The sequence below is a fragment of the Alnus glutinosa genome, chromosome 4 (assembly GCF_958979055.1).
Source record: "Alnus glutinosa chromosome 4, dhAlnGlut1.1, whole genome shotgun sequence".
In the NCBI taxonomy this organism is placed as follows: Eukaryota; Viridiplantae; Streptophyta; class Magnoliopsida; order Fagales; family Betulaceae; genus Alnus; species Alnus glutinosa.
Window position 1 is genome coordinate 9,393,752 of NC_084889.1, and position 12,873 is coordinate 9,406,624.

General features: G+C 34.9%; 1 pseudogene; it reads right to left on the reverse strand.

Annotated features, from left to right (window-relative positions):
• Window positions 1-8,119: 8,119 nt before the first annotated feature.
• LOC133866106 (triacylglycerol lipase OBL1-like) lies at window positions 8,120-10,692 on the reverse strand (annotated as a pseudogene).
• Between the last annotated feature and the right edge of the window lie 2,181 nt (window positions 10,693-12,873).

Below are 12,873 nucleotides of genomic sequence, written 5' to 3' on the forward strand. Positions count from 1 at the left end.
GTAAGTTATATAAAGATTGATGTGTAATACAACCGGGGGACGGTGCCCCCTAACTTTTAAGAAGAAAAAAATATTGAAGTGTTGAAGAAATAGCACATATTGAAGTGCAGAAGTGGACAGCTGAAACTCAACTGGGACGCCGCCGTTTATAAGAAGAAAAAGATTATGGGAGTGGGTCTAGCTGTTAGCCTGTTAGGGACTCTTTGGGACAGCTTACGGTTGCTTTATGCATGACCTAGCGTCCCAGCCTTACATCTCTGATCCAGCCACTATGGAAGCCTTTGTTGCTCGTCGTAGAATCAGTTATGCAGAGAGTTGGGCATCCGGAACATCATTCTTGAGGGAGATTTGCTTGATATAGTCACTGCCATGCGGAAGAACGAAGGGTGGGCGCAAGCTTACAGTAGATTGTGATGAAGCTCAGATCCTCCTGTCCTCTTTCCAGTCCTGGGAGATCAGCTTTGTGAGTAGAGAAGGGAACCACTTGGCTCATGGTTTGGCTCGTCTAGCTGTCTCTAAAGGAATTAATCGCACTTGGCTGGACACGTGGCCAGATTGTCTTTCCAGAAGTTTTCGGATTGGTCTATCTATGTACGATTAAGTTCTAATACAGTTCAGTCTCTTTACAAAAATAAAATAAATAAATAAAGCCACATTCTTTTCTGCGAGAGCAACAGCTCCAGGTCAGTGGATCCATTAGCACCCATGGACTTCAAGAGTGCCTGATGCAAAATTATTGAAAAAATAAGTCCAACAGTTTGTTTATGGATGTAAGCTGTTACAAAGAAAAAAAATATTAAAATTGGATGATGTTTAATTTACTTAAAATTTGCTTATATATATATATATATATATTGTATTATTATATTATTATATTCATACTTTAACCCTACTTAAAATAAATAAATAAATACATACATACATACATATATACATACATACATTTTTCTTAGAATCCCCACTTTTTTTAAGAAAAGAAAGAAGAATAGGAAGAATAAATAATAATAATAAAAAGATCTCCCTTTTTTTTTTATTCTTTATTTTAGTATTTCCTATATACATAGTCATAGAGATAGAATTAGTGTCATAATTCATCAACTAAACTAATAGAATGTATAATTCTTTTTCAATTATGAAAAAGATGGGTTATTGATATTTCTACAAGCAGTATTTTATTGAAGACTTAAAGTTATTATTCAACAAATAAAAATTGAAATTATTTATTAATTTTATTAAATAAAGGATAAGATCGATTCAGACGTAGTTTTTTTTTTTTTTTATTATTATATAATAGATAGAATTTAAGCGGTCTAATTCAGGGCTTTTGCTAGATTTGTAACCTATCTATCATAAATATAAATATATCAAGATAAATACTACCAACTCGGTCTATTCTCAATTTGTGGCTTGTCTCAAACAAGAGAAAGAAACAAACATAAAAATATTCATAGATATTTACAGTATGTTCCCTATGGTAACTGGGGTCATGAAGTATGGTCAACAAACAATACGAGCTGCAAGGTACACTGGTCAAAGTTTCATAATTACCTTATCCCATGCAAATCGTACATACATACATACATACATACATACATACATACATACATACATTTATTTATTTGGCCCTCTCCCATTAAAATGTCCGGCTCCGTCTCTGAATAGAACATAATGCGGAAAAAAAATGTTGGACATTGAAGACTCACCGATAGTGTAATTCTATCTATTATGCACAGTGCAAACAATGAGAACTTATGCACTTTGAATGCTTTTCATATTTTTCTAAACATTCAATTCAAATAAACGTTGAAGAAAAAATTATGCATGTTGGACTAATTTCATGAACCTAAAAATTGGACTTTTAAAAAGAGTAAATAAGTTGAAGTTTTCAAGAATTGATGGAAAAGGCCATGATAATAATAAATTAGGAATCGAGTTTTTACAACCATAAAGACAAATCATCCTACAAAAGCCACGCAAAGAGATGAGAGATTGTGAGTTGTTCATAAGTGACAGATGAGATGGGATAAAATAATAATAATAATAATAAATTAAAAATAAATAACAATAAAAAATGAAATTGTAGTAAAAGGCTTGAGGTGTATGTAGAGATACATAATAATAGAGAATAATCATACATAGTTCCTGAAGAACTAATTTCACATATTGCAATATTTTTATATTGTTTTGTTATTTTCTTTGATTTTACAATACGTTATCAACACGAAGCTCTAGCCAGTTGTTGTGTTCTTTTGATCTTCAACATCAAAAGCTATCCGTGGGATATTCTTAATTCATTGTAAGTCTCTTTAAGATTTAGTAATCTTATTATTTAGTTTGTTAATTAACATTCTAACATATGCTTACAAATTTTTAATGTTTTAAGAATCATATTATAACATGTGAATCTTATGATCTATGTGAGATTAATATGAACTAAAATGTTATCATGCTATGAATATTGATGTTATGAATCTTGGAAATACTATTAAGAATGAAAATCAAGCATTCAAGCAGGATCGCGTTAAAGCAATGAATGAAAATCAAGCATCCCAGCAGGATCACGCTAAAGCAATAATTTTTCTTCGCCATCATCTGCATGATGAATTAAAAAAAATAAAAATGAGTACCTTATAGTAAAAGATCCCTTGACCTTGTGTAATAATTTAATGGAGAGATACGAGTACCAGAAGACAGTTATCCTCCCAAAAAGCTCATTATGGTTGGATGCACTTGAAGTTGCATTATTTAAAATTAGCTCACAGTTAAAACTGTGCGGTGAAAAAGTCACTTATGATGATATATATCATATTTCATGCCTCGAATGTGCTCCTGCAGCAGTAATATCGAGCGCGTAATTTCATAAGATATTCTGAACTAATATCTTGTCTTCTAGTGGCTGAGCAAAACAACGAGCTATTAATGAAAAATCACCAATCTCGTCCAACAAGTTCTACACCATTTCCTGAAGCAAATGGAACCTCATTTCATGGTAATAAAGAAAACCATGATCGTGGACATGGACGTGGTAGGAAAATAAAATAATATATATATATATATATATATATATGTCAATGGGAACGTACTCATAATTCTTACAAAAGAAATTTTCATTTCCACCAGAAGTGGAACCACACTGAGGCGAAAGAATATAAAAACAAAGGTTTACATAATAAACCTACAAAGAACTATGAAGATCGATAAATGTTACAGATGTAGTATGAAAGGACATTTGTCGCGTACCTGGCGTATGCCTAAACATCTGATAGACTTATATCAAGCATCCATAAAAGAGAAACAAAAATGGATTGAAATGAATTTTGCTAATCACAATAATCCTGTAGTAATATATATACGTTTTCATTATGTTATGTTTACGTTGTCAATTTTAATTGTATTTTGTTATTTTATTTTGATTAATGAAATTTAATATTTATTTTATTTATATATGGAGGTATGAGTCATACTGATGGAATAATTAATTTCAAGATGATTGGTGAAGATTTGTGTCTAGCAGACAGTTGTACAATGCACACAATCCTTAGAGATAACAAATATTTTCAATACTTAATATTAAACAAAGCTAGTGTTAATACAATATCAGGTTCACCAAACCTAATTGAAGGCTTTGGAAGAGCAAATATCATATTGCCAAAAGGAACAAAATTTTGTATTGACGATGCTTTGTATTCTTCTAAATCTAGAAGAAATTTAATCAGTTTTAAAGATATTCGTCTAAATGGTTATCATGTTGAAATCACTAATGAAAGCAGTGACGAATATCTTTATATTACTTCGATACTTTCGGGTCAGAAGCTCATATTGGAAAACCTGCCTGCTTTCTCTTTCGGGTTGTATTATACAACAATAAGAACAATTGAATCACATGTTGTGATGCACCAGAAGTGCTATAATTCAAAGATGTTTATGATTTGGCATGATCGTCTTGGACATCTAGGAACAATTATGATGCGTAAATAATTGAGAACTCTCATGGGCATCCCTTAAAGAACCAGAAGATTCTTTTACCAAGTGATTATCCTTGTACTGCATGTTCTCAAGGTAAACTTGTAATAAAGTCATCTCCTTCTAAGGTAATTGTTGAATCTCCATCATTTTTACAAAGAATTCAAGGGGATATATGCGGGCCGATTCGCCATCCATGTGGGCCATTTAGATATTTTATGGTTTTAATAGATGCATTAACTAGATGGTCACATGTTTGCCTGCTTTCTACTCGTAATGTTGCATTTGCTAGACTTCTTGCCCAAATAATTAGATTACGAGCACAATTTTCTGGTTATCCAATTCAATCTATTCGGATGGATAATGCGGATGAATTTACATTTCAAGCATTTTATGACTATTGCATGTCAATCGGTATTAATGTTGTGCATCCTGTTGCTCATACTCATACTCAAAATGATTTAGCTGAATCGTTTATTAAACGACTTCAGTTAATTGCTTGACCTTTGCTTATGAAATCAAAACTACCTGTTTCGGCTTGGGGACATGCAATATTACATGCCGCATCATTAGTTCGGATCAGACCAACATCTTACCAAAAATATTCCCCTTTACAACTTGCATTTGGTCAACCACCAAATATTTTTCATTTTCGCATTTTTGGTTGTGCTGTATATGTTTCAATTGCTCCACCTCAGCGCACTAAGATGGGACCTCAACGTAGACTTGTGATTTATATTGGTTTTGATTCTTCATCTATTATTAGATACCTTGAGCCTTTAATTGGTGATATTTTTAAAGCATGTTTTGAAGATTGTCATTTTGATGAAAATATATTCCCATCACTAGGAAAAGAAAAGTTGTTGCCAGAAGCACAACAAGAAATCACTTGGAATAATTCAACGTTATCTCATTTTGATCCTCGTACAAATCAATGTGAACTAGAAGTTCAGAGGATCATTCATTTGTAGAATATTGCAAATCAATTGTTGGATGCACTTACTGACAACAAAAAAATAATTAAGTTCACATTCCAGCTACTAATACTCCAGCAAAGATAGAAGTCCCTGTAGGACAATTAATTAACACAGTAGCAAATGAGTCTAAGGCACGCCTGAAGCGTGGAAGACCTATTGGTGCAAAGGATAAGATTCACCGGAAGAGAAAAACACAAGGAAATGAAATCGGCGCTCCTGAAGAGGCCTTACCCACAAAACAGGCAACATAAATTTATCCATCCAAACTTTCTGTACAAAATTATCCTGAAAATGAATCCCCTGAAGCGGAACCTCTTGAAGAGGAATCTCCTGAAGAGTTACCCCCTAAACCGGAACAGGTACCTGAAAATAATGAGATCTTAATAAACTATATAAGTACAGGAGAAATATTGGATATAAACAAAATTGTTGTTGACAACATATTTTCATTTAAAATTGTATTTGACATTACTAGAAGTAATGATGATATTGAACCACAATCCGTCGAAGAGTGTTGACGTATAAATGATTGGCCAATGTGGAAGGAAGCAATTCAGGCAGAATTGAACTCACTAGTAAAACGTGAAGTATTTGGACCTGTAGTCCAAACACTTGAAGGTGTATCGCCTGTTGGATACACGTTGGCATTTGTACGAAAACGTAATGAGAAAAATGAAATTGTGAGAAACAAAGCAAGCCAATATTATATTATATGAAGATATTGCACAAGGTTTCCTGCAAAAACCTAGTATTGATTATAAAGAAACATATTCCCCTATAGTGGATGCAATTACATTTAGATTTTTAATTAGTTTGGTAGTTACAGAAAGTTTGGATATGCGTTTAATGGATGTGGTTACAACATATTTATATGGATCACTTGATAATGATATATACATAAAAATCCCTGAAGGATACAAAATGCCTGAAGCATATATTCCAAAATCCCGAAGTATTTATTCTATCAAGCTACAAAGATCTTTATACGGGTTAAAGCAATCCGGACGCATGTGGTACAATCGTTTTAGTGAATATCTATTGAAAGAATGATTTGAAAATAATCCAATTTGTCCATGAGTTTTCATTAAGAAATCAAAATATGGATTTGCTATCATCGCAGTTTATGTAGATGATTTAAATCTAGTTGGGACTCCAGAAGAGCCCACAAAAATTGCCACTTATTTAAAAAATGAGTTTGAGATGAAAGATCTTGGAAAAAAAAAAAAATTGTCTTGGCTTACAGATTGAACATTTTCAAAATGGAATTCTTGTTCATCAATCAACATACACGGAAAAAGTCTTGAAGCACTTTTACATGGAGAAAGCTCATCCTTTGAGCACTCCAATGGTTGTTCGATCACTTGATGTGAAAAAAAATCATTTTCGCTCTCGAGAAGATGACGAAGAAATTCTTGGTCCTGAAGTACCATAACTTAGTGCAATTGGTGCACTGATGTATCTTGCAAATTGCACACGACCTAATATAGCATTTTCAGTTAATTTACTAGCAAGATACAGTTCTGTACCAACTCGAAGGCATTGGAATGGGGTCAAACATGTTATACGTTATCTTCATGGAACAACTGACATGAGATTATTTTATCCAAGAAGTTCAAATTCACAGTTAGTTGGATATGCAGATGCATGTTTTCTTTCTGATCCGCATAAAGGTAGATCTCAAACAGGATATCTATTTATATGTTGAAGTACTGCTATTTCATGGAGATTTGTCAAGCAAACACTTGTTGCTACTTCTTCAAATCACTCAGAAATTATTGCAATTCATGAAGCAAGTCGAGAATGCATATGGCTAAAATCAATAATTCAACACATTCGAGAAAAGTGTGGTTTATCCACAATCAAAGATAGCCCGACAATATTATATGAAGATAATGTTGCTTGTATCACACAGACCAGATGAGGATACATTAAAGGTGATAGAACAAAACACATTTTACCGAAATTCTTTTATACACATGAGCTCTAGAAGAGTGGTGATATTGATGTGAAGCAGATACAATCAAGTGACAATTTGACAGATTTATTTATGAAAACATTACCCACTGCAACATTTAAGAAGTTGGTGAATAACATTGGAATGCGCCGACTCAAGGATTTTTCATCATAAACAATTGAAGCTCTTCATCCTAATGAGGGGGAGTAAAATGATTATGCTGATTGTACTATTTTTCCTTTGCTAAGGTTTTTCCCAATTGGTTTTTCTTTGCAAGGTTTTAATGAAGCAGTCCTAAAGCATCAGACGGCACACAAGAATAATGTACTATTTTTCCTTCGCCACAGGTTTTTTTTTCCACTGGGTTTTCCTTGACAAGGTTTTAACGAGGCATATTCTTAGTGTATGGTCATCCAAGGGGGAGTGTTATGAATGCATTATGCATTTGGTGGATGACCATTTAGTTCCATCTCTTGGAATTCTACACATTCATGTCATCTTTTAGAACTTCATAACATTCATGTAATACATCGATGTAGCCTTTCAATTCATGTATTACCTTTTCATATTCCTTAACCTCCCATTATGATTCCATGTCTATAAAAGGGAGTGTTGAGGTGTATGTAGAGATACATAATAATAGAGAATAATCATACATAATTCCTGAAGAACTAGTTTCACATATTGCCATCTCTTTATATTGTTTTGTTATTTTCTTTGATTTTACAACAGACGTGACCATTACAATATTAAAAAGTAAGCACTTCAAAGTATAATTTTTTTTTTAAAAAAGAAAAAAAAGAAAAAAAAAAGGTTTGTGTAGCATTTATTTTAAGTGAAATCCGGAAAAGTGGTAGACTTGGCATCCATTAAGATGGCTTGCATGTGGTCCTTTATAGACTTGGCAACTGTTTGAGGCCTCCAACGGCCCATGTTAAATCAATCAAGCTTATTTTCTAAGCTTTTCAAGTGTTAATCTAGAATCTAGCTAGAAAGCAACAAATTCAACTTCTCTACAAAGCAAAGCACAAACTATTAAGCTTACCAATTTTGAATTGTTATAAAGAAGATTCTTTTGTTGGAGTATTGACCCTTCACATGGTTTATCCTCATCCACATGCAGACTGGAGTTTCCTATAACTTTTTAGAGAGACATGCTTCACGTCCTTCCTTTCGGTCTTTTCTGTATAACTTTTTTATAAATTTATCATTGAATTTGTGAGATTTACATGTACACCCCCTCCAATCTCTCCAGCAGCATCTTATCCTCATGTTTTGCTAGAACTCTCACAAACAGAATCGCCAATGCTCCACCCAAGCTGTGTCTTGTTACTATAAATTTCGCACTCTCATTGTTCTGCAATATGTCTCTCAGCCTTTGTCTGATTACGTAGTAAGCAAATTGTGGTTGGTTACTTCCTCCTTTTTCTATTTCTTTTGGCCACCCTTTGTCTTTCTGCAGGCCCAGAGCTTTCATAAAGCCACTATGAACATGACCTACCCCCTTCAGCTCAAACCACGAGATATCAACATCTTTCTGCCATGCTATTGGATCGAATGGGTGGGTGCCCCTAAATGCAACCACGATCAGGTTAGGTTGAGCTCTTGTATCTTGGAACATCATGGCTTGAGTTGAATGTTGTCCTAGGAAATCTGTCAGTGCGTAATTGGATTACAAGTTACAACTGTTTGTTTTAATTTCTACGTAATCGAAAACGAAGAGAAAAATATTGTATTACAATCTAAGTACAAGTATTACAAAGATAGTTTCTTTCGATCGGATAAGTCTTTTTATTACAAATCTTTTAATAAATTGACATGGTAGTCGATAATTGGTAAAATGAGTAATTAAGCACAAAATTTTACTTATTAATTTAATGGGATAAATACCCCATTGGTACCTGAGTTTTACGTGTTTTTAAATTTAATACCTCAGTTTTGTTTTGTATCATAGGTGGTACCTTAATTAAGGGTAAAAACCCATTTGGTATCTCTGTTAGATTTTCCGTCCGAATTTTAACGGCTCGCCACGTGTCAACCGCTGAGGTTGACACGTGGCACTACATAAAAAAAAATTAAAAAAGGAAAAAAGAAGAAGGGTGGCTGAGCCACCCCCTTGGCCGGTCTAGGGTGGCCGAACCATCCCATAGGGGGTGGTTCGGCCACCCCACAGTTGAAAAAAAAAAAAAAAATTTTTTTTGAAGGGTTTTGGCCCTAGGGGGTGGCCGAACCACCCCCGTGGCCCTAGGGGGTGGTTCGGCCACCCCCAAAGGCCAAAACCCATCCAAAAAGAAATTGAGGGTTTGCCCTTGGGGTGGCCGAACCACCCCCATGGGCCACGGGGGTGGTTCGGCCACCCCAGTCCGGCCTGTATGGGGGTGGCCGAACCACCCTCGTGGCCCTAGAGGGTGGTTCGGCCACCCCCAAGGGCAAACCCTCAATTTTTTTTTGATGGGTTTTGGCCCTAGGGGGTGGTCGAACCACCCCCTATTGGGTGGTTCGGCCACCCCAGACCGGTCAGACCGGCCAAGGGGGTGGCTGGGCCACCTCCTTGGCCAAAATGGGGGTGGCCGGCCACCCCCATGGTGGCCAAGGGGGGTGGCTCAGCCACCCCTCTCTTTTTTCTTTTTTTAATTTTCTTTTTTAAAATTTTATTATTTTTAATCATTTTCTAAAGATTTCAATTTTTAATTTTTAATTTTTTTTTATGTAGTGCCACGTGTCAACCTCAGCGGTTGACACGTGGCGAGCCGTTAAAATTCTGACGGAAAATCTAACAGAGGTACCAAATGGGTTTTTACCCTTAATTCAGGTACCACCTATGATACAAAACAAAACTGAGGTACTAAATTTAAAAACACGTAAAACTCAGGTACCAATGGAGTATTTAACCCTAATTTAATTAATTAGTTGTTAACTTGTAAACTATACATTCTTAAACAATATACTTAAGGTTGCATGCTTCTTACTGTTCCAGAAGTTGTAGAAATCCAAGTATTTCATCTGCGCAAAAAATGAAAATGAAAATGGCTCATTATATATAAATGATTCATGGGCAATGGGCATCATAAAATTAAACACATGTATTATGTTTTTGCATGTAAATGATAGTTACACTCCACTGATTTCTGACTGTGGTTTTCACGAATGCTTCATTTCCGTATGCCAATTTGGAGGCCATCATAGCAAGGGATGCGTTATATTTTGGGTTACCAGGTCTAATGCTTCTGTCTAATTCCACTCTTTGATCAAGGTTTCCGACCACAGATGTGAAAGTTGCCGATGACCTCTCCGGCCACACAAAATTTCCTGCATAAATTAACGCATTCATGGTTTAATTAGGCATTAATTGCCATTTCATTAGAACACATGCATACATATATAATAGCATTATTACTGCATGCATATATGTCATATGATGCTCAATATACTAATTAATTATATATCTACATAGAAAAAAAAATAAAAATTAACTGATCGAACCTTTTAAGATATTTAATAACAGCATGAAAAATCCCCCGTTTCGTGAAAGAAATGCTCCAGCATATTTCCTATTTGGACCATGGGCTTTCCCCAGTAAAGGAGGAGTTTTTGCACAAAGAGGGAGATGAATATGACCCATTGGCGACAAAAATCTTCCTTTTGCTCTTTCGTGCGTTGGATGAATCTACTTGTTTCTGATGTAGAGGAAAGCAGAAAGCGAACAAGATCATATAAACTTGCATTTTCTGGCTTAAGCAACATATAATTGCCACTGAATTGTCTCTCATAAGGCGCCATGGCTTTGAAGCAATGAAGAAGATGAGTTGCTATATGTATGTCAGTGTATATATCAAGTTAATGATTTCATATTTCTATATCTTTACTTTACTTCTTTTAAGTTTCTTAGTTTGGAAAAGAATAGATAAGAGATCGATCCTATTCTTTAGCAGCTCAACTTTCCACCTTATGTTTGGAAGTATTATCGCTTACTCTCCTAGCCTTTTATTTATTCTTTAAGGATTAAGGGTGGTAAAAATCCTCTGTAATATATCCCTTTGCACTCTCCCAATATTGAATTAAAAAAATAAAAAATAAAATTATAAGAGAAGATATCATGCTTAATTATGGTTTTTATTGTTAATTAATGTTACTTGTTGGCTTTTGATAATGGTTGCCAAATTTGAGGGTGATGTGTCACTCACACGAACAAATAGCGAATTAATTCTTGTTGTTAATTGTCTTCCACTTCAATTAATTATGACTCTTGGTGAACATGATGGAGACCTCATTGCAGAGACACTCGAAGATGATCAATCACATGGTATTGTATTCGGACTTGGAGAATCACCTATCTCATGGAACTATGGAAGACTAGTTAAAAAAGCGAACACCCGTGTCAACACTCTTTGATTAAAGTAGAATAAAGGCTTTGTTTGGCAAGTGACTTGTCAGAATACTGGGTTGTTATTTTTTAGAGTTAGTAAAAAGTGGTAGGTATGATATAAAATAAAAAGTTTTGTATAAAAGAGTGAAAAAAAGGTTTTGTATTTTAGTGAATTTTTTATTTGAATAATCACCTATCTCATGGAACTATGGAAGACTAATTAAAAAGCAAACACCCGTGTCATGTTCTTCGGCTAAAGCAGAATAAAGGCTTTGTTTGGCAAGTGACTTGCCATGCCAGAATAGTGGGTTGTTATTTTTTAGAGTTAGTAAAAAGTGGTAAATGTAATATAAAGTAAAAAGTTGTATAGAAAAGTGAAAATATTTTGTATTTTAGTGAATTTTTTATTTGAATAGTAATAAAAAAATTATTGATGTGATATAAAAAGTGAAAAAAGTATGAATGTTTTGAAGTTGATTGTTATTGAAAAATGTAAAAAAAAGTACATGAATAGTAGAAAAGCACTATTCTGGCATAGCAAGCTACTTGCCAAACACGGCCAAAAAGCCACGGCTTCCACTTGTTGCAGGATTACTTGGTTAAAACATTTATTAAAGGATCCTTATGTGACATCCATAACCAGTTTAATTAAGATATATTGTGACAACAATACAATCATCCATATAGCCTCAAATACAGTATTGCATGAGCTAGCAAGTAGCAACCATAACATATAGAGATTGACTGTCACCTTGTTCGAGAGAAACTCCAAACTTTTCATGTGCCTACAAATCAACAACCTACCGATCTATTTAGCTCTTGGTACAACACAATTTCATCGTCTCCTTGGCAAGTTGGGTGTCTTCAATATATATCCACTCCAACTTGAGGGATAGTCTTAAGGAAAGAATTGATACGGTGAAGACGTCAAATAAACGGCGTAAAATATCTGTGTCGTTTATTTTATTGTTCATGTCATCTCTTAATCGATGCAAAACTGTTTTTTTTTTTTTTTTTTTTTTTTTTTTTTTTTTTTTTTTTGTAGTGCTGATATTTATTTTCTTGAGTTGCAGGTACAGTGATGCATATTGTGTGATCTCTATTACCATTCTTACAATCGCGGCCAAGATAGATGTTCGTATATATATAGAATGGCTGCCTCCCATCACGAATTTGGTGGTTTTTCTCTGAAACCTGATTATAGTGATAGTGTGGGAAGTCCGACAGCTGCACGTGGAGGAGAAATCCACTAATAAAAACACTATATGGGCGCGTGGGGGCACGTGCTGGGCATGAACAAGTAGATCGGCAGCGACCGATAATGGATCTGTGGTTTACTTCCTCGACAGGCTATGGAGCGATCAAAAACTTCCGGTGAGTAGTGGCCGGCGATGGCACATGGAGTAGCTATCATAAACTACTTGTGGCGCATGAGAGAGCGTTGAAGGTCGGATGGTTGTTTTCTGGGCTGATTTGGACTCTTCGACTGAAGATCTTTTTGAAGGCGTGGCTACCGTAGCAATTGGAGGACTATGGTGGCGGGTGGCTGAACAGGCAGTGAGCCCTGCGATATGCGCTGAACAGGCTGGAAAACGTCAGTGGACGTTTTTGGA